This window comes from Aulonocara stuartgranti (genome assembly GCF_965226115.1).
Source record: "Aulonocara stuartgranti genome assembly, chromosome: 16".
NCBI classification, from domain to species: domain Eukaryota; kingdom Metazoa; phylum Chordata; class Actinopteri; order Cichliformes; family Cichlidae; genus Aulonocara; species Aulonocara stuartgranti.
The window spans coordinates 4715206-4742750 of record NC_138952.1 but is presented as its reverse complement, the minus strand read 5'-3'; the positions used below and the strand labels follow the sequence as shown (position 1 = coordinate 4742750).

Here is a 27545-nt window from a genome sequence, read left to right as displayed (position 1 = left end):
GTATCTACTAAAAATCCTGGACAATTTCAAATCTCAGTGACCTTGACCTCAAAGAGTAAGTCTTCTGACATTCTAGCGAATATGATAACTTGAGAACAAGATGACATAGAATTGTGAAATGATAGGTGTGTCTGCTAGGAGGCTGAGGTGTAGCACTGGCAGCGACGATTATTATTACTACTTTTTTTGATGTCACGAACATCACTTGAGGGCAAATTTCACTAGGCTGGTTGCACAGTGAGTCTGTGCTCAAATGTTTGCTGGACCAGGAGTTATTTTTCAAAATGTGTTAATCACTTATTTTAGTGTATTGTTTATATTATTGTTCAGTTGTGCCGGATTTAGTCATCGCTTACCTGTTTTTGTGTGCAGCTCTGTCTGTGTCTCTGGGTGTTTTTTCATTGGTAATTCTAAATTAGTTGTAGATGTGAAAGTGAGCGTGAATGATCGGTCATGATGTCTCTATGTGTTAGTGCGACAATAGTTTGGTTAGCTTGTTAAACTATAGCAAGACCAGTAGAGAGCTGGGATGAACTTTGGCCCCCCGTAGCCCTGAACTGAAAAAGTAGTAAAGAAAATACATGGATGGAAAATCCTTTCTCTTCATAACTAAGAGAAATGACAGATTACACGTTACCTTTCATCAATCATACTTTCACTTTGTGAGAATCTCTTTCTACATCATTATAAAAAAGAGATGCAGATGTAACTTCAGGTTTTATACCTTATGTACACTATGCAAGGTAAAATGATAGACTGAGTTGTAAAATGTTCTGATATCATCAGAGCTCAGCATCACATAACCTCAGGCTGATAGTTCCTACATGATTACACTTTTACTTCAAGTGGTTTTAGCACAGGGGAAACATCTGGAGAGGGGCTCTTGTTGTTAAGAGTATTTTTTGTAACAGCAGCCAATTTTCTTTTGATAGACTATGCTTTGTTTTTGCTACTATGGGAGTTTTTGCAAGTGTGCAGTACATTTGCAAATAGAGGTTCTTTCAGCACCACAGAGCTGACAGTATCAGGTCTGCCAGTCCAATGAGGTGGAACGCTGGAGGTAAATGAGTGTGTCAAAATACACGAGAAAAGGGGATTGGGAGCAGTAAATGTAGATTATTGCCAGAGGGTTTCATTTCCTTCAAAACTGTATGCATAAGGGTGACTGTGATTCTTTGAAAAGTGAGCTTCATAAGGGAGCTTTTGCAAATCGCTCTTCGTAAATAACTGATGTACATTTGAGAAATCAAACATTTTGGGTAAGTGGCATATCAGCTCATATCGCTGGTCTTCAAATCTGTCACACAGAAGTTAATTGTATAAGACCATTCACCAGGCCATATATGTGCCTATAAAGTTATTATTCTAATTGGCTAATAGAGACTTGCAAAATGGAATTGTTATTGGTGTACATGTCTTTATGGAGATTAATTTTTTCCTTAGCCAGGCTTTTAGACGTTAGGGAAAAATAAGATTGGGAAATACCTCGGGAAAATATCCGATTTTTTATTACAAATTGAAAGAAAAATGCACAACAAAGTTTTGGGCCATCCAATAATGTAACAAAATAGAGGAAGCTGACAATTAAATTTAACTTGCTTTTTAATCATGAGTCCAATTGGAATTATTCAATTTTAGACACGGTACTTTCTCCACAGGTAAATTCCTATAATTGTAATTTGTGTCGCTCTATTGCATTGCAGTGACCCCCTGAGGCTACTTGGGCAGTGTGGTATTTAGTGATTCATCCACACAAAATCAGAGATTACTTGCTTATTACTTGTAAAATAATGAAAACTGGTGGAATGGCAACTAAAATAAACCAAAAAGCAAATCTGAATTAGTATATTGCCTTGTTAAGTTTTGTGTTTATATGTTCAGTAACACCCAGGATACCATTTAAAAGTATACATATAAAATGGGGGGAAAAAAACAAGGAAACCACACTTTGCTTACAAATTAAAGTCATAAAAGTGCTATGCCTATATTAACCTCAGTATTGGTTGGTGGTATTTTGGGAATTATTGGGCGAGTTTGGGCACTTTAGAATGCTTACTGTCAAACTCTCAGCAGCAATTCTACTTTGATGTGTTTTTCTTAATTGATAAACTGGGAATGAGGAAAAATAACTGCATACATAAAAAATACCATGGACTAGATAGCTCTGAAATGCCCGGCCTCTTTTGGCCCAGAAGATTAAAGATAATCTTGACTTGAAAGCCTGAATTTTATATTTGACCCAAATGTGTCTAACACTTAGTGATTTCTGGTGGGGCTGCAGGCATCACTGATGTCGCATGGGAAGATTTCTATTAGAGGTTCATAATACAGACACACAGTGTGATCAGGCATCATACTTTGACATATTTGAAGGGTGTTAATGTAGCTTAGCTGTTGTATGCGGATTGAGTCACATCAGCAGAGGCTGGCAAATAATAAAAGTAACCAAAAAGTACAAGGTGTCAAATATCAGTAAAAAAAGCCTTGAGGCACTGCACAAGGAAAATTAACACCTTATCAAAGCTAAGTTAAGATAAAAGTAATAAGACTGCTGGCAACTGTTTGAAAGATATACTGCTTTTCATCACTGCCCAAGGAGATGCCTCAGCAGTGACGCTTCACATCACCTGCTTTACCCAATCTCCTATGTAACACTAGCTCCAAGGAATTTTCAGATTTTCAGTTAAATAATATCAAGGCTTTTTTTATGCAGCTTTGAGAAACTGAGCAGAGTGCAAGGCAACAATGTTTTAGACAGCAGTAATTCCAAAGCACAATGTCATGACTTAATGAATAGACAACAAGAAACTGCATATTATCTGTTTAAAATAATACAAGAATAAATAAGGCTTGAAATAGTATTATTTTAAGTAAGCGCACCTGTAACTGTAGGACTGGTGCAAGGCACTGACATTTCTTCTTTATTTATTATTCAGCCATGCTTTTCTAGTTTCTAGTTCCAGAATTACTGATCACCTTTTCTTTTGTCTGTTTCACAATTTCTTTCTTTTTGCTTTTTTTAATCTCATTCCAATGTGGCATTGTTTCAGTTTTACAGTTTTTTCTCAATTGCCTTGACACAATTGTCACATCGGATATGTCATTCTCACCAATATTACGGCAGTTCTCATAGCATTTAAGGCATTTGTCATAACACAGACTCCCCTGTGCAAAGCATGCTTCTTCTTTCAACCTTGTTTCCGAAGTCATTTCTAATTGTGTCTGTTCTTAACCTTAACATCTTCAACTCTGCCACCTCCAGCTCGGCCTCCAGTCTTTTGTTCGGTGCCATCATCTCCAAACCACACACAGCAGGTCTCACTACAATCTTGTAAACCTTCCATTTTCCTCCTGCTGCCATCCTTCTGACACAAATCACCCTGACACTCACCTCCGCCCACTCCACCTGCTCGAACAATCTTCTTCGCCTCTCTTGTGTACTATTCTTTGCTTTCGATGGTCGACCCCAGGTATTTAAACTCATTTACTATCTCCACTTCTTGCATGTTCACTTTTCCTCTCATTTCCTTCTCATCCACTCATGTATTCTATTTTACTTCTACTTTCCTGCCTCTGTTCTTCAGTGCATACCTCCACCTCTCCAGGCTGTTTTCAAGCTGCTTCCTTTCACTGCCGATTACAATGTTGTGAATATTGTACTCCAGCCTGACCTCACTTGTCAACCTCTATCACCACTGCAAACAAGAAGGAGCTCAGAGCTGAATCCACACCCACACTGAACCAGTCTGTTACACCTACCACACACCTGGCCACTCTCTTGTCATCAAACAGGTCCTGCATCTCCCTCACATACCTCTCTGCCACTCCTGTCATCACCCTTGTTCTTAAAAATTGATGCTAGCATACTTCTTCTCCATTCCTCATTCTAGTTGTGTAAAGCATTCTGATCACTGTCCACTGTCTTTACCCATAGATGTCTCCATACTTCTACTGATATGTTATCAGAACTGATTGCATCTACTCTTCATCACTGTCATAGATGCCCTCACTCCCTCATTACTAAGCCCCTGTACTTCCTGATCCACCCATTGTTGTCTATCTGTCCTCCTCTCTCTCTCTCTCTCTCTCTCTCTCTCTCTCTCTCTCTCTCTCTCTCTCTCTCTCTCTCTCTCTCTCTCTCTCTCTCTCATTTCTATTCATGGTCTTCCCACAGTACTTCTTCTATCTTCTCAACACAGTCTTCAGTTGTTAGTCTTAATCTGTATTCCTGTCTACTTTATTCATCTTCTTTGACTATCCCACTTTTTCTTTGCTAAACTCTTCCTTTGGAGATTTTCCTCCTTTGCCACCAAGTCTCTTTGTCCCCTTTCTTCTGTTCAGAGGATACACCAAACACCTTCTTGACAGTTTCCCTCAACTCTACAGCTCAGCTGTACTTAACTATTCCTCCCCAACCAGAGCTAGTCTCAGTTCCTTTCTTAACTGTGTGCAATATTACTCCAACTTCCTCCAACTTCCACCACTTAGTCCATGCCTCTGCCTTCACTGAGTCATCTTACAGTCACCACCTTGCAGTCATGTGTGTCCTTCAGGTTTTACCATCTGTATAAGATAATTTCCACCTGTGTGCACATTCCTCCACTCTTGTATGTTACCCTGTGCCATTTCCATCCCTTTTTTTTTTTTTTGCAAAAATCCACCACCATCTGTCCTTCTTTCTCTCCTTAACACCTTACTTACCCAACACCTCTTCATCACCTCTTCTTCACCTATATGTCCATTGAAGTCTGCTCCAAACACTACAATCGCTCCCCGGGACACTCTCTACCACTCCCACTCAGTACCACTCTCTACTGAACTTACTCCAGAATGAATCTTTTTCTACTAACTTACATCCAGCCTATGGAGCATACACAATGACACCAGTCAACATGATCCCTTCCATACTCAGCTTCAAACTCATGATCCCGTCTGACACTTCATCACAACACTATTCATGTACTCTTCCTTCAAGATAATCGCTCCTTCATTGCTTTTGGTTTCTACACCTTACTCTTGCTTCCCTTCCACCTGGTCTCCTGGTCACACAATATATCCAACTTCCTTTTCTTCATCATATCAGTCAGCTCTCTAATTTCACATAGTAAAGTTATAGTCTCTAAATTTAGAGTCTATACTCTCAGATCCACATTGCAACCTTGCGTTCGTTTTCGCTCTCTTCACTTTCCCCCGCCTCTCTCTCTTGTCTTTGGCCAACAGTAGCACAGTCTCCACTGAACCCTATTGGCAAACAGCACCAAGGGTGGCCATTGGTAACTGGTGCTAACAGTATGCTGGATTGTGGCTTTGCAAGAGTAGGATTGTTGCTTTTTGCTAAAAAGTTGTAGTTAAATAAGCTGACTAAAAAAGCTGAAGGGACATGGCACTTTTCTTTGATGACAGATACCAGTAACTAAAGTTGCTACATGTGTCCTCAGTAAAATGGCCATAGATGTACTTAATATAGTGGTCACAGGAATATTTAATAAAGATTCATTTTGAGAGAAAGAAAGATAAAAAAACATAGACAGAAATAGACAGAAATATCTCGAATTTTATTTCATTAAAGGCCCTACAAACATATTCGTCCATGTTTCTGGGAGAGAGAAAAGAGTTTGATTAGAAAACACATGACAAGTTTCAACCAATGACATTCAAAGGTCTCTGCTTGTCAGCTCTCAATTTTAACACCTGTGTAAGCACAGCTGCAGTTAATTGCCATGGCAATGGCGCTGATTGCTGGAGAGAAATTAAAACCCTCAATTTTCATTGACATGACTTAAAAAACCTGAATATGAACAGGTTGCTTTTTGTCTTGCTTGTCTTAAGGAGAGAATTAAAATAACATTTATAAAAAGAAAACAGTCCAAATTATAATGTGATTGTCTTGGACTTGGAAGTTGGGAACTCTATGCACTTCAGTGCTTCTAGAAAAAAATAAAAATAAATATCTGTTGACTTTGAGAAAGAGCTTGTCTAAAAGATGAAACATTTGACTTCAGTTTGGTGGAAAAATGAAAACTTTTACTATAAGGAACTTAGTAGTTTTGTGATTGGCCTTGCAGTGCCACGGGGAAATATTCCCCCCTTCTCATTTCTTGTTTTTTTGCACATTTGCAATTTTTAAATGTTTCAAATAAACAAACATGTATTTATATTAGACAAGAATAACCAAAGTTAATAGAAAATAGATTTTTAAAATGATTTCATTTATTACAATTTTTCTCAATTGCATTGACGAGCATTTAAATGTGACAAATATCCAAAAAACAAAGAAATGATGGAGTGGGTAAACACTTCTTCATGGGACTCTATGGAATTTTCTTGTAGATCTTGTTTTAAGGAGAAACTGTTTTGATTAGCTGTCAGACTGAGATGAGAAATGCACAAAACACAAGAAATGTGTTGCGGATTTCAAAATTGCGTTAAGAGTATGGAGAATGATGTTCGTCATGTTAGAACTGAATCAGTGTGACTGAGAAAAAAATGCAATAAAATACTGGAAACAGTTCAGGGGAAAATGTTGCAAATGAGTGCATCCATCAGCTGATATGATACTATATATGATACTATTTCAAATTAACATCAACTTGATGAGGCCATGTTTGGATCAATAAAGAGACATGTCGAATGAGTATTGTTACTTTTTTTTTTTTTTTACCAAGCTGTTGCTGTGGTAGTTTTGCTGCTAAGTGCATCTCATGCTGAAATGTAACCATACCATTACACATGGTTGTTGCTTTCTTATTTTACACACCCCACACCAAAATCGCCTAAAGTACCATAACTGCTGAAATCTATTTATAATATCAGGTGATTTTACCTTTAAAGTCATTACAGGACTCAGGACTCAGGACTACGCTGCAGGGGGAAGCTATTCTCAGACTGCTGATGTTGGCTTTGTGTTTAATGGGGCCTAAGGGTGCTACAAGAAGATTAAATGTGGCCAGTCAGGGTCCTACTCATGTCACATAAAAAAGAACAAGGGCTGTGGTGCGTGACATTTATGAGATAGTTGACCAAGCAGTGAGTGTTTGGGGATGCTGTTTGCTGTTTGTCTCAGGTGTCTGCAGCTGAAAGAAAGACACTGACGGATGAACAGCTGATCGTAAAGTAAACAACATGTTATGCAAGATAATTATATACAAAAACAAAAGGCCATCAACATTGGCTGCACATACAATGTTTTTTTTTTTGTTTTTTTTTTTCCTTGCGCCTGTCCCGTTTGGCTCTTTTGCCCTCAGAATTGTTGTCTAAAGGCAAAGAAAGATGCCCAACGGATTTACTTTACCAAATTGACCATCCCAGCCTTGCCATAATGGTCCATTTGATTCACCTTTTATTGTTTATTTTATTTTCACTTGCTGAATACGGGACAGACTTGACTGGGGGAAAGGAGGGGAGAAAGAAAGAGGGAAAGAGAAACAGCTGAGAAGAGGGACGGGGAGAAGGGCAAAAGACAAAAACCAACAGAATGGACAGGAAAAAAAATGCATCTATCAATCACCTGGATCACCTGCTGAGAAAGAAAAAAGAAAACAAGCAGAAGAGAACAAGAGTAATAGAATAAACAACATCACAATGATATATGGGAATATGACAGTAAATACTAAATATTAAACATTATTGTGCAGCACATAAGATCAACAGAACACAGTGTGCTTTGAGGTAGGAGCCAAAAAGGGTGTAGTTTGTGGGTGTGATCACCCGTGTGTACACCTGTGAGCATGGACGCGCTTGTTTTTTTAAAAGGTTCCTTCATGCAATGATCTGCTAGAGGGTGTGGGGGGGCCACAGCCCCGTCCTCCAGGGCATGAAGCAGGTATGGAGGAGATCAAAACTCCAGACTTCCAGAAGGCCCCCAGAACACAAGAGACCAAGGAAGACCAACAGAGGGGCAGCCGCGCCACTGTCCCAGAAAGAGCTGAGGAGAGCCCCAGATTTGTTTTATTTTGTTTATTTTAAGATTAACTGCAGTTGTGTGTAAAAAAAATAACAGTAACCATTCACACGCCCATTACACTATGGAGAGAATAAACGATATGTACCTATCAAGGCCTATGATCATCATCATCCACGTGACAATTTGTTTGTAATTGTGCATGTGCGTCAAGATGCATATCTACAGATTTAGCAACATCTGACAACAGTATTTGTCCAGGATTATATATATAAGTATAGTATATATGTATAGATAAATAAGATTGCTGACTGCGTACCTGTATTTATTGTACTTTCATGGGTAGTATGCCTTTTGTACATCTTCACAGTATGTTTACTAATAATGGCCCCTCTCAGCCACCCACTCTTTTTCTACAACTATTTTTTGTAATGCATAAAATATGTGGGTGGTAACAGATACAATGCTGTAGCCAAATGTAAATGATGCTTACATATGTAAATATGCAAATGTCATTTCCCACACACAAACTGGCATCCACGAAAGAATAACGTAAGGTGAAAATTCGTACACCTAAAGCATAGTACAAAATATGCGATCTAGAGTTAACTTGCTGTGATGGGATGGATATCAAAACTGTAAAACACACAAAAAAACAACATAGAATTTTTTAAAAAGTGATTGTTATATATGTAATATTAGCAAATGTTAAAACTGCCTTTTCACTGACAAGTGGAACAGGCAATAAGAGCACTTCTACAGTCATTATATTGCAAATTGAAATAGAAATGAGACTTATGTAAACACATTGTATGTGCACATGCACAATTAATTTATTTTTATCCTAATTATGTACTGTTTTTATGGTAGATGTTAATCTTAAACATTGCCCCTACACTGACCTCATTAGGTCCAATGAGGTCAGTGTAGGTCCAAGTAGATAAGCCAAAATTTTAGACTACAGACTTCTCTGAACGCAGACTTTTTTCCCCTGTTCTTGGCTCTTCATGATGTCAGTAGGAGTGGATATCCCAAACACTGCAATGGCCCACTCACCTGCTGTTCAAACATTCTGTTTGTGATTGGCCTCCAATAAGATTTATTTTGACCTCTTAAAGTAATTCGCTTTGAATATTTAAACGTGTAAAGCCGGTGCAGTGTAGTATAAACTGATTATAGTCATTAGTAAGAATGTGCTGTATCTTTTGTTCTGTTTGTGTTGTTGGTCATCTATCACGGAGGACCTTTTTTACGCGCCAGGTGACAGGAGCTTATAACAGATCATGCAATAAGAGCTGTACACATACGACATTTGTCAGTTTAAAAAATCATCACCAAATTGCTCATCTTAACCTGATTCAAAGATACTGGAAGGAATAAAAAATATATTACAAGCTAAATGTTCATTTATTCTCCTCATAGCTACTGACAGACACTGCACTTTTACTGCTTACACTTTAACTTAGTAGTTCTCAAACCAAGGGCCTGGCATAGAGCCACTGCAGTGGGGGTATGAACAACCAGGAGAAAAAATATGGAGTGAAACAAAATTGAATGAATTCATAAGAAAACAAAACAAGAGTTTGCTGATACTCTTTTGCTGACCTTTGTTTCACTAAAATTCAACTTGCATTTTTTTTATTTATTTATTTTTAATGATTGGTATCAAAAATGGAGGGGCGCGGGAGTACGAACTCTTTTTGTTTCTGCTTGGCAGCGTTGCAAAGAAGGTTTGTGAACAGCTGTAACTGAATGTCACTGTAGGTTTGTGAGCTTTAAAGTAACTTTGGAATTCAGAGGAAAACCAGGGAAGTGTGTATCTCACTAATACTGATACTCAGTAGTGTTCTAATGTAAAACAAACCCACACTTGAGTGATGCTCTTTATGTCCACTGTGCTTAAAAAAAAAGGAAAGAAAGAAGTGCAAAGCAGTGACCTTGTGACTGAATATGGGGTTTCTGCTGGGAAAAGCAGCACAGCAGCATAAAACCACAGGGGTTCTGTAAAAACCAAGAACCATAAACGGGAAATTACACTTGGAACAAAAGTAGCTGAGTAGATGGTTGGTGTTTTCTTGTTAACAGCGAGTCATTCCACACGATTTAACTGGCACCTTGGGAAATGCGCCATTTCTTTTTTGCCCTCTGCTCTTTCTCACAGCAGCTCTGCTCTTGACCTCCTCCTTCAGTTCGACCTCTCCATGTTAGAAACTTTGTCAGTGGTTATAAACCCGGCCTCCGCTTTGGCAAAATGGATAATTTGTGTCGCAGTCTCGGTTGTGTCATATGAATTCAGTCCTTGTTTCGCTGTGTGCCTTTTGTGCTCAACAACATCATTAAATTTGTTCTAATTTTGCCTTCTCCAGCAGTGACAGGACAGAAACACTAGGAAAAAAACAGATCCTGTAACTGCTCTGCCAGCTACACACTGTTACAACACCTTGCCATGCATCTGTCAGCTGGTAAGCATGTGCTCTCAAGTGACTTTCAGATAATTGCCACATTGTGACTGACTTGATTTGCATACATTCATTTAATAAATCAGACACTAAATTGGAAAAACCTGTGTGACAGTTATTACGGCGCCAACTCCAGGCTGCGTCTGTCCCGTGACCCCACTAATGAAAAGGATGCAGTTCAAGTGTGGGACTGTGGAGCGATGTGCAAAGAGCACTTTTGGATTATATTGTAGCTGAAGTGTGTTAATGGGAATTTTATACTTGTTATATACCTTCTCACTTCAGTGATAGAGACATCTCCATAGAATATGCATTGTGGAGCCATGTCAGTGAAATGAATAATGCCTTTTCCACCAAAGTAAACAAGACTTTACATTGGTCTTTATAACAATTCAAACAATTTTCTTTTCTGTATTTGTTATAAAAATAAACAACACAACAAATTTGCTTTTTCACTTAAGCTGGGCTTTTTTTTCTATTCCTCATTACTTTAAGCAAATGACTGCATTTTCCATTATGAAATGAGTGATCGCTCTGTTCTACATCCATCTTCATGCTTTTGTTAGTCAGTGTCAAATGGGGCACCAGTTCTTGCTCACAGAGTTTGAATTTAACTTTTTTAATGTCATTTAAAGTTTAAGAAAAACTGCTGGGACTTCAGTCTGGCTCGTTGCTGTTTGAACCAACTTTGAAGTTTTAAAGGGTGCGAAAAGAGAGAAACTATTTTAACATTACATGAACCAGATCTTTACTTTATTTCTTCCAGGGGAAATATTCCCAAGTAATCCTCTTAAAGGGATTTCCCAAGGCCTATAACAAGAGCATCAACCGGCTTTAGATTTTAGAGTTCCTAAACAGTTAACCATACGAACAACACATATTGCAGTGATGAAGGACAAATGCTTGTCTTTATAAACGTTAGTCAAAGCTATGATTTAAGCTTGGTCTTTCAGGAGCAAGTCCTAACAGTACAAATAAAATGATATTAAGCTATGCTTATATGAAATCAACTGTTTTTCAACAGAATGAACCTGGTGGTTAGTTTTGACTTTTTAAACATGCTATGAATCAGTAAGTTATTTTGTCCCATTTTACGTTAAGTGATGCTGGCGGACAACTGGTCACGTTCACTGCAATTTTCAGCTCACATAGTTTTTAATGTATTTGTACTCAAATAAGAAATTACAAGTATTGTTTAAAATAAGTACCATATATTCTGGCTAATATTTAGAGTGATAATACTCAGTTTTTAGTTCACTATTTAAAGGGAATCCCACCGGCAACAATTATTGCCGTTTTAACCCCCTATGACATTACAAAAATTCAACATATTTTGTGTAGGGGAAGTCTAAGGAGTAAAATGCATGCATTTATTTCGCAGGGAAAAATTTGGGATTAAATGGGTTAAGATAATGGCACCAAAAATATACAGGTGATTACATACTAGGGCTGCCATGATTAGTTGACTAGTCACGATTACGTCGACTATCAAAATCGTCGACAACAAATTTAATAGTCGACGCGTCGTTTGAAGCTTTGTAAGATCCTGAAAGATGCAGGAATAAGTAGTAGGATTTAAGAGTGTAATAACGGACTAAAACAGAAGATGGCAGCACTGCATGTACAAGGATGCCAGCTGCCGTCAAACGCCGAAGAAGAAAAAGCAACTCCGGTATCGAAGCTGTGTCCAAATTCAGGGGCCGCATCCTTCGGAGGCCGCATTTGAAGGCTGATTACGTTACAGCGACGCAACAAAGGCTTTCAAAATTCGAAGACTTCTGCAAATGCTGCCGACAAATGCGTCCTACTTTTCCCCAGATTTGAAGGATGCGTCAGGTGTATCCTTTGTGGCCCAACCTATCCCAGAATTCATTGCACGGCTCAGCCAATTCCAGTTTCCAACAATGGTGGCAGCTACTTAGTTTTAATATTACTCTTATTACTCTTTCTGGGTCACAAAATAAACTTTTAACATATTTTCAGGTGAGAATGTAGCTGTGTAAACTTCAAATATCTGCTCAGTTTATCAAGACATCACATCTTTGTAAAAGTGCTCCGACGTTTTCGGAGACGTCTGTTATCCACCATCTCAATAGCTAGCCGGGGTTCAAGGCGCACTAGAGCCGGCGAGAACAGCGGACTCCCGGCATGTATTGTTATATTTTAGATAGCAGAGCAGACAGCTGAGTTTATTAAACTCCACTGAGACAATCTGCAAAATTCATTAAAAATTTAATAAACTGTCATCTTGTCTTTATTTTTAGTTAGCACATACCTTAAACACTTCAAGCTGTAAGCTAATAATAGTTACATAATTGCTGACTAGTCGACTATCAAAATAATTGTCTGTTACATTAATTAATTTAGTGTGAAGTATCAGATTAATAAAATAACTTTTTTTTTAAATTAAACTTAAGCTCTTTGGCTAGGATGTCAGATAATTGTATTAAAAATGCTCCTTAAGACAAATACAGAGCAGAGGTAAAGTTCAGTTACTTCGAAGCCTGTCACACAGCAATTGTCTGCCTTTTTTAAAGACTGACTGTCAATCAAAACAGCTACTCCCCAACCCTAAAATTGGTAAGTTATAGCAAACAAATTCACCTGTTTTGCAACTTTCTTATGGCAGGAAACCAGCACTAAAGACCCAAACCATTTAGCATCGCTGAAGTTGGATGTTTAAATCTGAGGGATTGACTCAGTTTTTGGTGACAGCATTTTACTTAATACTTAAAAATCCTGCATGTTCCGATTTGGTCTCCATTAACTGCGGCTGAGTGAATCTGCTTTTTATATGCTGGTCACATTTGGCATTTTTATTCTATCATACGGTGTTTGTGGCTCCACAGCGGCATTAAAATATAGCCTCATGGCCTAAACTACAAGCTGTTACTGTTTAATTGAAGAAAGGCAATCAGGAATAAAGAGAGGGAAAAAAGAAGAAAAGAAAACTGTGATCACAGACACAAATTCCTGTTGTCTAGGCAGGTCCATTACCAGGCCACTGCTGATTCACATCATCAGAATGACTGGGAAATTTGTTAATGAGCAAACATTAGCCTTAAAACCCTATCACCACAGTGCTGTGTAGGAAAGGCAAAAATGTTCTAGCTGAATGAATAATTGGCACACACTAAAAAACTGGTTGGCCCAAGATGAGCTAAGGCATCATTGCATGCAAACAAAATCAGTGTAGGTGTTAGTGTGTTCAGCAAAGCTTCCCTGGATTAATAAAAGGTGAAGTGGACATGCGGTGGACATATTATTGCTGTCAGTGGTCTGGCAGCCCTCTGCCATGTCGCCAGTTGGCTGCTGATTCAGGACCGTGGACAACACCATCTTCTGCAGACAGAATCAGCACCAAGGACAGCACCAATTTTGGCCACAGTGTAAAGAGGAAGTTAGCGCTGCAAATTCAATCTATTTCAGAGTCTGTTGTATTTATTTAATTATTTACTGCATTAACGAAGGCAACGAGGGGTGGAACTAGTCAAAAAAATATCTTAAAAGTCATATTCAGCCGTTGTGTTTTATTACACAATTCACCGGAATGACTGCCAAAATGCCTGGAGGTGAGCTATCTCACAATTTATGTGAAAATAAAAACACAATTTTTGAATACTTTCCACTCAAGTTCATTTCCAGAGGGCACATTTGCCACATGAGCCCTGTGCTGTTCTTTCTTTTAATGTCTTTAAGTAATATTTGACTGCTAAACCCCAAAACTTTACTTTTCTTGGCATTTGTTTACCATTCATTATTAATAACCCTCAGTAATCCCATAAGTTTAGTTTAGTTTATTGAAATCTTACTGATTACTAATTATTTGCTTGCATAATAATCTGCAGCAGATTCTAATTATTTGTTGTGGTGCTTGGATGCGTTCTTTTCATTAAGCTCTGGCTCTTTTCTTTCTTCTTTCTAGTGAAACACTGGAATTTGAGAGTTTTCAGTCTGTTGATAAATTAAAGCTCCCTCTTCAGACTGTGCCCATTACACTGGCTTCTGATTGTGGTGCTTCACTCAAGCTGCACAGCTGCATCAACCCCCTCCTGTCAAACCCTGCCACATGCTGAGGCCTGGGCTACTCTTGACTCCCTCACAATATGGCTGCCTGGTGCGCTGCGCACACACACACATCAATTAGAGAAAGGTTACCTTGTGCTGCTGCTGGCTGGTTGTCTTCCTGGCACCAAAAGAGGCACAGAGTGAAAGTATGAGTGGAAGAGCTGACTTCTCGCAACACCTCCACACCCACACCTCTGTTCCACCAGCAACATTAACCATCACAACCACCACTCTGTTCCTGTTTTCCAAATTTGGCCTAGCTATTTTCAAAAGGTCACTTTGCCCTTTTTTTGTTTCCTCCCAGATTCTTTTCAAACAATAAAAGTGCACACATGGAGCAAAAATTAATATTTACCTCGGGACCTTTAGAGGAAGTGTGGTTTTTCAAAAATGCAAATCTTAATATAAGCAACGAACTGCCTTGGGCACCAGTGCTATTATTTAATTAGAGATGGTGGTGTGAGGTTCAATATTTATTTGGGAGAGGTGTTGTGTTTATGCCGCTGGATATTTACTGGAGCAGCGGAGGTTAAAATCTTAAGCCAGTCTCCTTTGTTCCTCAGACTTCTTGCCACCATGACCATTGGCAACTGGTGCAACTGGCATCAAAGTATTCATTATAGAAATGCACTATGCGTACTAAGGCTGACAGGAATGTGCACTTGCGTGTCTATTTCTTCTTGTATATGTGTACGTGTCTGTGTTGCTGCAGGTATATAAGAGAGCATACTGACCATTCCTTTAGGTTAAGCAATGCACCCTTCTGGTAAACAATGGAGCCTGTAGTCTTTAACCCCATGTGTATGTGTGTGTTTTTTCTCCTTTCACTGAGGGCTCATTTTTCACACACATATACCCTGTGCTTTTATGGAAAAGAACAATCATGGCTTGAAGTGGCGTGTTCTTCAAAAACCTCCTCTGGCACACTGTCTGGAAACTGGTGTTACGAACTGTCTGCAGCTAAGTATCCATCATGATCACTTTTCCTTTATTTTTCAACAACTTTATAAAAACTTGCTTCCCTGTTTAGTTTGTTCCGCAGACAGGTTCATGGTCATAGCTGAGGCATCTCACTTCTTGCACTGAAGAGCTCAGAATTATTGCTATTATTATTAATATTATTATCATTGCAAACTGTGTCATTTTGGCAACTATTGTATTAGACACAGTGAAGGATAAAAAAGAAAATGATAACTTTATTTGTATAGCACTTTTTAAAACACAAAGATACAAAGTGCTTCACAGTTAGTAAAAGCCTACATTAAGGATAAGTCAACACCATACTGTTTCACATACATTCCAACATACTCGCTTTCATTTACACAAATAGATGTAAACTATGACTCAAAATAATGGGAGAAAGATTAGGAGAAATCTACTGAATAAAAATGAGTTTTCAGCAGTCGTTTAAAACAAATCACAGATTCAGCTCACCTGATGAGGAAAGCTTCCCCAAACTTAGGATGCTACAGGCTCAAATGGGTGATTATATTTGGCTTTACGGTAAGAAGGTGGAACAATTACAAGACCTTGATCAGATGATGTGAGACCTTGGCTGCACTAATAGGGTCTCAGTAGCTCTCATATATAAGCAGGGGCCTGTCAGTGGGGCTTTATGTGTTAATAATAGGATTTTAAAGCAGATTCTGAAATTCACTGGGAGCCAGTGAAGAGAAAAAAGAATAGATGTGAGTGCCGGCTCATTTTTGTTAACATCCTTCCTGCTGTGTTCTGCAACAGCTGGATATGGGCTGTGGAGGACTAAGAGATGCACATGAAAACATGAAAACAGCAATCAACGCAGGAGAAAATTAAAGTTCAAAATGACCGAATGACAGCAACAATTTGATTTTAGCAATATTTTTTTAGATGAAGGAAAGAAGATTGGATCAGCTAAGAGATGCAGATGTGTTCAAAATGCAGATGTTGGTCAAAGATGGTACCAACGTTCTTATCAGGTGATTTGTTCTTATCAGAGGGGGCTGATGTACTGACTGATCGCCTTAGAGGAAATCTTGTGCCAAACACAAGAATGGGTTTTACTAGAACTGACAATACAGTTGTTGAGGTTGGTTGGCTTCACAGAAAAGTACACCTGTGTGTCATCTACAGTACATTGCAATGATCAGGGCTTCTTTTGAAACTGTTGAGTAGATGGCCCAGGGATAACACACATATAAAGAAAACTGAACTGGTCCAAGACTGGAGCCCTGGGAGACAAAACGGGGGGGCGAAGATGAGGACACATAGACTCAAATGAATTCTGAAATAGCTGTCAAACTGTTTAGGAGCAGTGCCCGTGATGCCAATGCAGTTTTGTAATATGTTAATATAAATAGTGTGATCAGTAACAAAGGCTCCAGATAAATCTCATAAGAATAAAATCGATTCTGTTCATGTAGACGTACATCCAGATGAACAGAATCAACCTTTCGGGATCTACTTACCTGGATGATTGAGCATGTGTCAAGACAATAAAATCGAATGTTCACCTTTATCAGTGAGGCATACGAATATTGTTAGTAATTTTCAAAAATGTTCTTTCAGTGCTGTGATTTGTCAGCAACTGGATTGCAATTTCCAATTAAAAATTTTGTTTCACTCAAGTAGCTGAAAGAGCTGATGAGCAACAGCTTTCTAAAGGCATTGTTTTAATGAAGGGAAGTTTGGAAATTGGCCTGTAATTATGTATAACCGTGGAATCATGGGAGGATTTTTTTAAGCAGAGGGAAGAGGTTGGCTGTCTGAAATGCAGCCAGATGAAAGGCATTGATTTGTAATAAAGAGAAACCGGGGAGATGACAGGTAAAACCTCTTAAACGAACTCAGGAGGGATGATGTCAGTTGGACAGGAAGATATGCAACGTTGACACTGATGGTACCAGTGTTGGGACTAACGCGTTATTAAGTAACCCGTTACAGTAACTACGTTATTATTGTGGTAACGAGCATGGTAACTAGTTATTATGCCAAAACCAGGAACGCGTTACTCGTTACTGGGATTTAGATAGGGTCGTTACTCGTTACTTCGTGTGGTGGCTATCGCGGAGCTTCCACAGATTCAGTAACATTAGCAAGTGGTGGAGGCCAGCAGGTGGATGAAGGAAAAAGGCACGCAGAAGGAAAAGAGACCCGAGGCGGCCACCGGTCCAAGTGTGAACTGAACTTCAGGTAAGAAGTTATGACCTGCAGTCTCTCTGGGTCAGATATGAACCAAGCTTAGGTGGAGTTTATTTTCGTTATTCTGACTTTTTCCGTACTGCGTGCTAGCTAGCATGACGGAGTTTCTATACAGCTGGATGGTGCTATGAAGCTAATGATGTTGAACTTTATTTTGTTCATAAGTTATTAGAGTTGCCAACCGTCCCGTCTGGTATTCAGAGAAAATATTACGCGTTTCTTATTGAGGTGAAAAGGAACAGTTTGTCCCATAATTCAGCTACAATGAAAAAGACACAAAGCTGGAGTTATTCTGTGTTTACGCTGCACAGCTGCCTCTTCTTCTTTCATTCTCTCCCCCTCCCTCTCCTGTTTCTACTTCAATCATGAAAACTGATCAATGATCAGCTGATCGTCTTTTCTCTCTTGTTTGTTTATCGCTCACTTTGCACCGAAAGAGGAAACCAGCGGATGTCGCGCTAAACAACAGCAGCACGTTTAAGCTTGATCAGCTATTGTTAGAATTGATTTAATATTAATTTCTAGTATCAGTTGATGTTTGCTGGAGCCACAGCTGCAAAAAAGCTGCTGGTCAGGATGTCGGTTTGGATATGTGGTGAGAGGGAAACATGAAGATGAAACCAGGAGATGTCCTTACTGAATCATCAGAGCTGAACAGGTGATGGAGAAACAGGTTTACCTTTTAGGTGACATGAATGAGTTGAAGGGAAGTTACGAACTGTTTCTGAGAGACAAATAACCCCAGGATCCTTTTTTAGGTAGCTGACAGCTGGTAACTGTGCAGGTGCGGATCTAGCAAAGTGTTGCCAGGGGGGCAGGTAGGGCATCAACAGGGAAAGGGGGGCACAAAGAAATACTTTTCTTTCTTATTCTCATTTAAAATGTCTCGCTTTTAAAAAATAATTATCTGAATCTTACAACAAACGATTGATAGATTGATGCATATATACCATCAAAACAGTGAACATCACTGTCACAACAGTGTTTATTTTCATTCAAAGGCTTTATGATTTTTCCTATAATGGTGGGCCGGTCTCTAGTCAAAATGCCCAGGACGATTTTTTTGTCCCAGTCCAGCCCTGTATGCAGCTCATCTGCAGTCTGGTGTTACCTACATCTTCCTATTCAGAAGGCAGAATTTCCGAGTTCTGAGTACAATCGAAAGCACCACGACTGCAGTTTTTGTGTTGGATGTAAAAGGCGCAGATGACACTGTGACGTAGGCTAGAACCATGGCAGCAGTCAATGACGGTCCAGGCGTGGGATTTCTCTCATGGAGATATGCACATTATCTTTTCCTTTCTATTGGTAGGTGGCACAGTGCACTTGTGGCAAGTAAGCAAGCTAGAAGACTGGCAAAGTTATGGAAGAAACACATTAACAAGAGAATTCTGAGTAAAACCAAAGTTACTTTCCCTAGTAACTAGTTACTTTGAAAGTAACGAGTAACTTGAAGTAACTGAGTTACTTTTGAGAGAAGTAACTAGTAATGTAACTAAGTTACTATTTTAAAGTAACTTACCCAACACTGGATGGTACTGAACAAGAACGTGGGTTGTATTTACTGTTGTTAATCAAACCAACAAATGTACTTCATGTGCATGAAGGAGTTAGAAAGTCTTTCAAATGGAGGTGGTGTTTTTCCACTTGGATTCAGCTTTTCTGCACTCTGTTCTGTGGCGACAGATATGATCGGTGATACAAGGTGAAGTTTTGGGATGACTAATCTGGCTTTAAAGGGCTCCTTTTTTTTTTTTTTTTGCAAATGCAGAGTCAAAATAAACAACAACAAAAAAAACCCAGATGGATCAAAGGGAAATATTTGATTGGATTACTCGGAGAAAAACAACACCTCAAATTTGTAACTCTGATTTGGGAGGGTTCTTTTCTCCCCTATCTGTAGTTTTGTATTCAATACCATGTTCAAATCGCAATCTGCAAAATGATCATCTAGGAAATGTGGAGCAAACATTAAGAGGAAGAGAAACCAGATTCCAGGTAAGACAAAAAAGCTTAAATGTTAATGATAGAATGGTGAAAGAACACTCAATAGAAATGAAAACAATGGGAACACAGAAAATCAAAGGGAGTGGGTGGGATTTGAAAAAGATTAAAAGGATTGAGACGGAGGCAGAACAGAATAAATCCTGTGAAGCTGACATGGCAGCAAGAATTTCATGTGAGCCAGAGCAGATCAAAAGTTATTGCAAAGAAGGGGGAAAAAGAACAAGAAATTATGAGGAGGGAAAAATGGAGGAAAAGAACGATGACAGCAGAGGACTCTGAACTGAAGAAGGGCTACAACCCATGAGATGACTTTGGGTAGACACTAGAGGGCCACATCACAGGAAGAAAGACAGAAAAGGACAAGCAGGGACACATCTGTGCGGACACAGCCAGCCATGTGAGACCGATGCTCTGTGGGGTCACTTGTCAGAGCACGGACTGCTAGGAACAGGGGCAAGGGCAACACCACAGGAGACAGGCAGGAAGACGGTTCATGCAGACAGAAGGAGAAACACACAAAAGGATTCTGATCCAAGTGGAAAATTTAACCCCCCACAGAGCTGAAAGAAAGCAAACTCCAAAGACACATAGTGACTGTATGACATGCTTAGCTTCAGTTATTAGTTTCAGTGTTACTGTTTTTGTATCGTTGTTAGGAGGGCATGTGCCAGAGATAAGATTTAGGAAAATCACTCTAGGAATTACAATAAAAACACATCATTTTTTGACTCATAGACATTCAAAGTCTCACAACTTTGAAATTAATCTGAGTGCTAGCATCAAATATTGCCGTTCAGTACATATATATAGGGGAGACCGGGGATAGTTGTAACATTTTTGACATTTCTGTCTGTAAATTGGAGCTCTTTTAAGGTAGTGGATTCAAAATGTAATGCAAAGTATTTACATGTCTCAGCTATTAAATAGTGCAGCTATTTTCTCTGCAGCACAATTACTCATTGCATGATATGGCCTCAAACACAAAGAGTGAAATGTTACAATTAACCCCATAGTCTGGGTTAGTTGTAACATATCCTGGGGTGAAATGTAACACAATGAAATAAGGGTACTAACAAAACATTAACATGTAATCTTTGTTTATTCAACACATGAATGCACTTACATCCATTTATGTAGCTGTGTGTGTGTGTGACAGAATGCAGAAATCTAACTTTTGAACATATTCCAACCCCCCAAAAAAGACAAATTATGGAATTTTCTGCAACTGAATATTTCATTAATTTTGGTTGGTCTTCCTTGAGTTTGGCCTCATTGGCTCAGTGGGCATTATAACCTACAACTCTTGCACCAATTTTGAACATAACAATGAAGCTGAAAAAATATAGTTGTTCACCAGCATCGCAATTCCATTACTTTTTATCATGGCTTACCTTGGTGTGGTTTGCAAAGTGCTTCAGAAAGATGAGGAAATCTGTTTCTTGCACCCATCCTGATTTATTTCCACTACCAGTACTTCCTACTGGTCCATCTCTGAGAAGAAAGAAGAAGAAGAGAGTGTACTTTATTGGTCCCCGTGGGGAAAATCCCTCTCTGCATTTAACCCATTCACTCAGTGAAGCAGTGGGCAGCCACTGGGCGCCCGGGGAGCAGTGTGTAGGGACGGTACCTTGCTCAGGGGTAACCTGTGGACTGAAAGATGAAGTGACAAAAACTGCAGTTCCTCTAATGTCCATTTCATTCTAGCTCCAAAAGTGTGTCACGCACGTACGTACCAGCACGTTAAACACATCTGTGATAAATTATAAAAAGGGTAATGAGGCTTAAAATTAGGGGTTTGGTGAACTCCCCAATTGTTTTTGAACTTTGAATTGAGTTATATAACACATCCTGATGTGAGGCTGGTAGAAATGTAGTAATTTATTACCATGGTATTTATGGTCTGAGTCTGCATATGTACAGTTTATCAGCTTGCTAACCAGCTTTGAACTCTAACCTATCACCACAAGAAAGCTAACTTTAAGGCTCCAATTAACAAAGTCCAGAAGTAGATGATGTCACTGTTGCTAGATCCACTTTTCATATTTGGTTTCATGTTTAGACTTCACGGTAAGCATCACACAGTGTAGCTCCTGCTGGACTCATGGCAGTTTTGAATGGCAAATGTTAATGATGCGTTTCTTCACAGTGATGGGAAAAGAACCAGGTTTATCTCAGCTTGGAGACTTCATTTATTTTTAATATTAATGCATATAACTGTGTACTTTCTGCACTAGTCAATGTAGCACTTTGCCAAAAAAATAAAGTCACAGAATGCAATGCAACAACAATTAAATTAATTCAATATGTAACATATGTGCCATAATAGTTTTAATATTTGGCAGGATTTTTCATTTGTTTGGTGAAGTTTCTAAAAACGCAAACTCTGAGCCTGGCACTTTTGAGACAAAAGGCTGTTGTGTATACTCAAAAATCAAGCAAATAAAAAAAAACAAAAAAACAAACAAAAAAAAAGCCACATATTATTTCCTGTATATTTCATGCAGTTGAGTCATATGTTTCAATCAAGCTTTACAATCCCGAGTAGCGGGGCAATCAACAAAAATAGCCACCTCTGCAGGTGGGTGGAAACTTTAAACAAGTGTAAACAAGTCGTCTATGGAGTCAAGAATCTGGCTTCTGGATTTCTTCACTCTGCTCTTTCCTTGCTGGTTTGTGAGCAACGTCATTTCCCCTGCAGACAGAGTGATTTATGAGACATAGATGAATAAATACATCCATAGGACAGAAGTGAAAATTACAAAAAGCAAAGAGTTAATTGGTGAAGGAAAGCCACAAATATTGGCACAAAAAATAGCCAAAATATGAACAATGCCTTGGGATGAGTCACGGAGAGCTGAGAATGGCTTAGGAAGCCTTACAGATGCTTCCTTTTATCTCTTTGTGCTCTATTTTAGCCACTATACCACAATGACTCATAGGTGCATCGTGTGCGCCTCTCTCTTTTTCCATTGACACACCCCTCCCCTTCCCTACCCCCTTTTTTTTTTATTAATACGCGAATGCTGATTAAAATTTACCGTTTCAAATAGCAATGCCAGGTGACTCAAACTGGGCATTGTCTGATCCTGGTAGAGGGGAGGATGTGAAAAAAGCTTTTCTTAATCTAAGTGTATTTATCTACATCATCCAACACTGTTCTACATATAACTATGTGTGGAAATATGTCTCACTCATATTTAAATTTGTTATAGTGGATCAACAGGTTAGCTAGTGATAAGAAAAAACATTTACTTTTACTCATCTATAAGCAACAATTATCTAAAAGAAAAATAGGAAATATCTTAATTATGAGTATAAATTACTACAGGATTTAGATTTGGCTTCCAAAAGCAGAAAATGTTACATGTAACACAGAGGCCCCATGTGATTGCAGTAAGCTTTATTGGTACCACCGGTGATTTAGCAGTCGGGCAAACGTCCTCCAGCTATGCCTGGCTGAGACGGGAGCTTCTCAGGGGAAGAGGGAGGCAATAAAGTGACTGAATGCTTTGGCCTGCCTGTGACCAGTTTTTGCTGACTTGCCAAATAAAAAGTAGTACTTTAAAAGTGGGAAACATGTTGATTTGTCACACAAAAAACTGGTGTTAGATGTCATTTGCAGTGCTTGCACAGACCCCTTGAAGAGAGACAGATCTAAGTTATGTAAGAAAAGAAAATGATAGCGTACGTGATGAAATAACTGTCAGAAGCAGAGAGGCTGTTGACGGAGTAACTGGAATGCACTAATCCAGATGCAGATAACATTTAACATTTTGAGATATATACCATATTTCATAGAAGACTGGTTGCAAATGACTTGAAAGACTAAAATGTTGCTTCTGATCTCTAAGTGTTAACGGATGAGCAGATTGTGGGCAGTAACGTTTGGTTGCTGTGCACAGTTGGTTGTTTCCGAATTTTGACACATAGCAGTACCGCTAATGGACTCCTAGAAGCATTTACCAGTTATATTCTCTAAGCTACTGATATCCTGAGGTTTTTATCCCATCGAGAAAGACCATCAAAACATGTCAAGACAAATCACACATTAGCTGCTGCCTGTAGATGTTATTATCTCTATGTCACCACAGCTGACTCATTCTCAATGATTCTTTTATACTTGATTGCACTTTGTGGCTACATACCATACACGGTAGAAAGACTGGACTGAAAGATAAATTTTTTCATGCTGAAAGACAGCAGCCTTCTTGACTATCCATGAAAACAACAAAACTGAATAGCTGTTGTACTGCAGGGTAGCTAGTTTGCATTCTTGTTGTGTAGTTTGGCATACATCTTTTAGGACGCACCATCCAAAGAAAGACTTGCATTGTAGAATACAGACAAGAGTAAGACAGAGTTGGAAGCTTCCTACACTGTGGTTGTAAACCAGATCAAAACTTGTGCAAAATTGAGTTTGTTAAATTATGTAGGAATTTGGCTTCGAAAAGTCTATTAAGGTCTGACAAGTTAAAGAAAGTGTTAGACTAGAAACAAAAGTGCAGTCTTATTTTTTTGCATTAGCTAAATATTTCATGTATATTTTAAAGAACATTAAGCTGCTTTAAGACAAAGTCTGGGAGTCAACCCCAGTGACCAATCTGTTTGTCATTGCTGCTGTGATATTAAGACAAATATATGAGGGCAATCCCAAAAGTAAGGTCTCCTATTTCTTTTGGAAATACAAACAAGTGTTTGTTTTCTTTAATATTTACATCATTTTAAATGTTTAAGAATTATTTATTTTTCTACATAATTGCCATTTCAGTTGATGCATTTTCATAGATGCTGTGGCAGTTTTAGAATTGTCGTGTCATACCAGGTCGCCACCATGTCCTTCAAGAACTGTTGAACCTCATCTTTCATCTCTTCATCAGAGCAAAATCTATTCCTGACCGGCTGACCTGCAAACGTTCTTGACATACATCACAACTGTACTTCGGTCAATTGTTTTTCATCCAGTTTAACGCCTTTTGTGTTCAAAAATTGAATTACTGCGAGAACTTTGAACTTGGCGGTAACGTTCAAATGGGAGCTCCATTTTCAAGGCCTGCCAAGCCAAGATTGAGGATCGCAGCGAAGCCGCGCATGAGTCTTTAGGAGTGGAGGAAGCACCTATCACAACAGTGTGGCCAACAGCCCTACGAATAGTTTCTCTACGTCCCCACCACTTTGGAGACCTTACTTTTGGGATTGCCCTTGTATAAGCTAAATAAATAAAATGGAGTTTAGAGTGTGTACTAAATCACTTTACTTCTTGATCTTCTTTTCCTTTTGTTTTTGTAATATAATAATATAAGCTTCTGCCATTTTATTCAGTTTCTCTTTACTTTTTTTGTCAGCACTTGTCTCTAGTTATCAGATCAGTTCCCTCAGTGCATGCATGTTTTCTTGTTCATTCCTTGTGTTTCCGTTGTGTTCTCCTGATTCAGGTTTGATTTTCTTGTTTTCTTTATATTCTGTGAACTTTACCATCAGATTCCAGTGGAGGGAAATGTATGCAATTTATTATGTATATCTGTTCTGCTGATTGTTAATGCAAATATCCAATCAGCCAATCGCATTATAGCAAGTCAGTGTGTTTAGGCATGCAGACATTCACACTGGCTCACTAATGCTGGACAGTAGTAGACTGAAAAAACACTGCCTGGTCTGATGAGTCTTGATTTCTGTTACAACATTCAGATGGTGGAGCAGAATTTGGCATAAACATCACGAGCGCTTGGATCCGTCCTGCTACAGATCTGCAGCAACAGTGTGATGCTATCATTTCAGCATGGACCAAAATCTCTAAGGAATGTTTCTGTCAGGGTCTTGGGACTGGGCGACCCAGGATCCCTGAGCAGTTATTTATTATTATTATTATTATTATTATTATTATTATATGTATTTTGGTGTTGCTGCTGCTCTTCTCCATGCTTGTAGATGTGTGTGTGTGTGTGTACGTCTGCGGGTATGCTTGGAGGATGGAGCTCAGCCACCTGCAGGCCTGAGGGGTGTGGCCCTGTGGAAGGACTGGCCACACCCGAAGCCACACACCTGCCGCTGATCAGGGCTCGTCGGGGGAGCTACTTAGGAGAGTCTTGGAGCTCCCACCCACGCGGGATCATTGCATGAGACTCCACGTTAGTCGTCCTGTTATTGAGTTAGTGTGTGTGCATGCCCGCAGTTGTATGTGTCCTGACGGCTGCGTCTTATGTTTCCCGCAGGAGCAGCGTGGAAGACACGAGAGCAGCGAGCACCGGGGGGTGCTGACACGGGAGCGGAGAGAGCACAGAAACACGGACTATTCACGGGGAGACACGACACTGGAGTCTGGGAGAACACGGGGATTTATTGTTACGTTGTTTCACTTTGTAAATAAACACTGTCTATACATAGAGCACCGCGCCTGGGTCCTCCTTCCCCACTCCTTCCACGGTGTGCCATGCCACACCGTGACAGTTTCCAGAACCTTGTTGAATCTATGGCGTGAATAATTATGGGAGTTCTAACAGTAAAAGGGGTCCAACCCAATACTGGTAAGGCAAACCTAATGAAGTTGTTAGTGCATGTAAAAATACATATAATTTAGTGCTTGTATATTTATTTTGATGGGATAAACTATCAAAGTTAATTTGAAATGCTTCAAATGCCTACACTGTGTCACCGACGTATTGATTCATTTCTAGTGAGTTACTGGTGGTCTAAGATTGGATTGTTTGAAATGTTTTGTGTTTGAATTTAGAGGCATTTAGAGGAAAAGATGGAACAAACAGAGCAGCATTAATGATCTCTAAATGTGTCATTCAGTTCTTTGATGGAGTGCAAGTTTCGTCTGTCGTCTGTGAGCATCATTTCTCACAGATGATGAACAGAAGTTCAAACTTTTCAGCATAAACACAACGTTTATGCGTTGTGTTGACATAGAGATTTTCATTAAAAGTTTTTCTTTTCTCTTGTTATTTCAGTTATATTTACATGTTCAAAATAAAATGATTCCATCTATCAAGTCATTATAAGAATCTGTATATATTCAACAAATAACAAAACAGGAGCTGGAACAAAATGCAGAAACATAATAAGGTCTATTTTTTTCCAGTTCATCTGATTTTATTTCAGTACATGCTGTAATAACTAAAGAATATTCATTTTGAATCAGGATTTTAATCAAATGGATTATTCAGGTGCTTGTTCATGTCATTTTTTAACATACTATATTTCATGTAGCTGGAAATGTTACCCACAATTTAGCTTAATTGCTCAAGAGAACTTGGCAGTGTGGCAGTTCATCAATTTGACTTTAACTGTCGGCATTAATTAAGACTGGTTCTTTTTTCCATAAATAAGTGCATGTAAAATATAAATCCCATTATTGTCATTATTCACTGTGTGGAGCGAAATTTGTCATCTCGAATCATGCTACATCATTCAACTTCTGTTCAAATAGTCATTCACATGTCCTAAGTTTGCATTACCTAATCCTGACAGGCAGCAGTAGAGTGTATTGAAATATACACAAAAGCATAAATGAGGTATTTATTTTTAATAGTCATTTTATCGGCTAAATGTTTATGTTACTCAAATGAAAATATGTGATATGTAACAGGTGAGTAACATGGCTTTATGACAAAAAGAGCAGTTTCACAGAAGATGAGCAGAAGTTTACCTGTAAAGGTTCATCTCCAAAAATCAAACAATAAATCAAACAAAAAACTGGAACATCTTCAGAATAATGTTTCTCAACATAACTTGTAAAGACTTTGAATGTCTTATCATCATCATCATCATCACCGTCATCATCATCATCATCGTCATCATCATCATCATCATCATCGTCATCATCACAATTTCTTTTGAAAACTGCATTAAAGGTTTCAGAACAACATCTGCTTCCATATCATCTTCCTGTCTGCATATTTAAGCAAGACAAAGCTAAACTGTGCTGCAGC

The 27545-nt window shown here is 38.8% G+C and overlaps 1 long non-coding RNA gene across 1 annotated transcript; it reads left to right on the top strand.

Annotated features, from left to right (window-relative positions):
* Nucleotides 1-26977, top strand: LOC309690608. The gene is made up of 3 exons (XR_014271766.1): nucleotides 1-55; nucleotides 25300-25739; nucleotides 25824-26977. It is a non-coding gene; the product is annotated as an uncharacterized lncRNA (long non-coding RNA).
* Nucleotides 26978-27545: the final 568 nt, after the last annotated feature.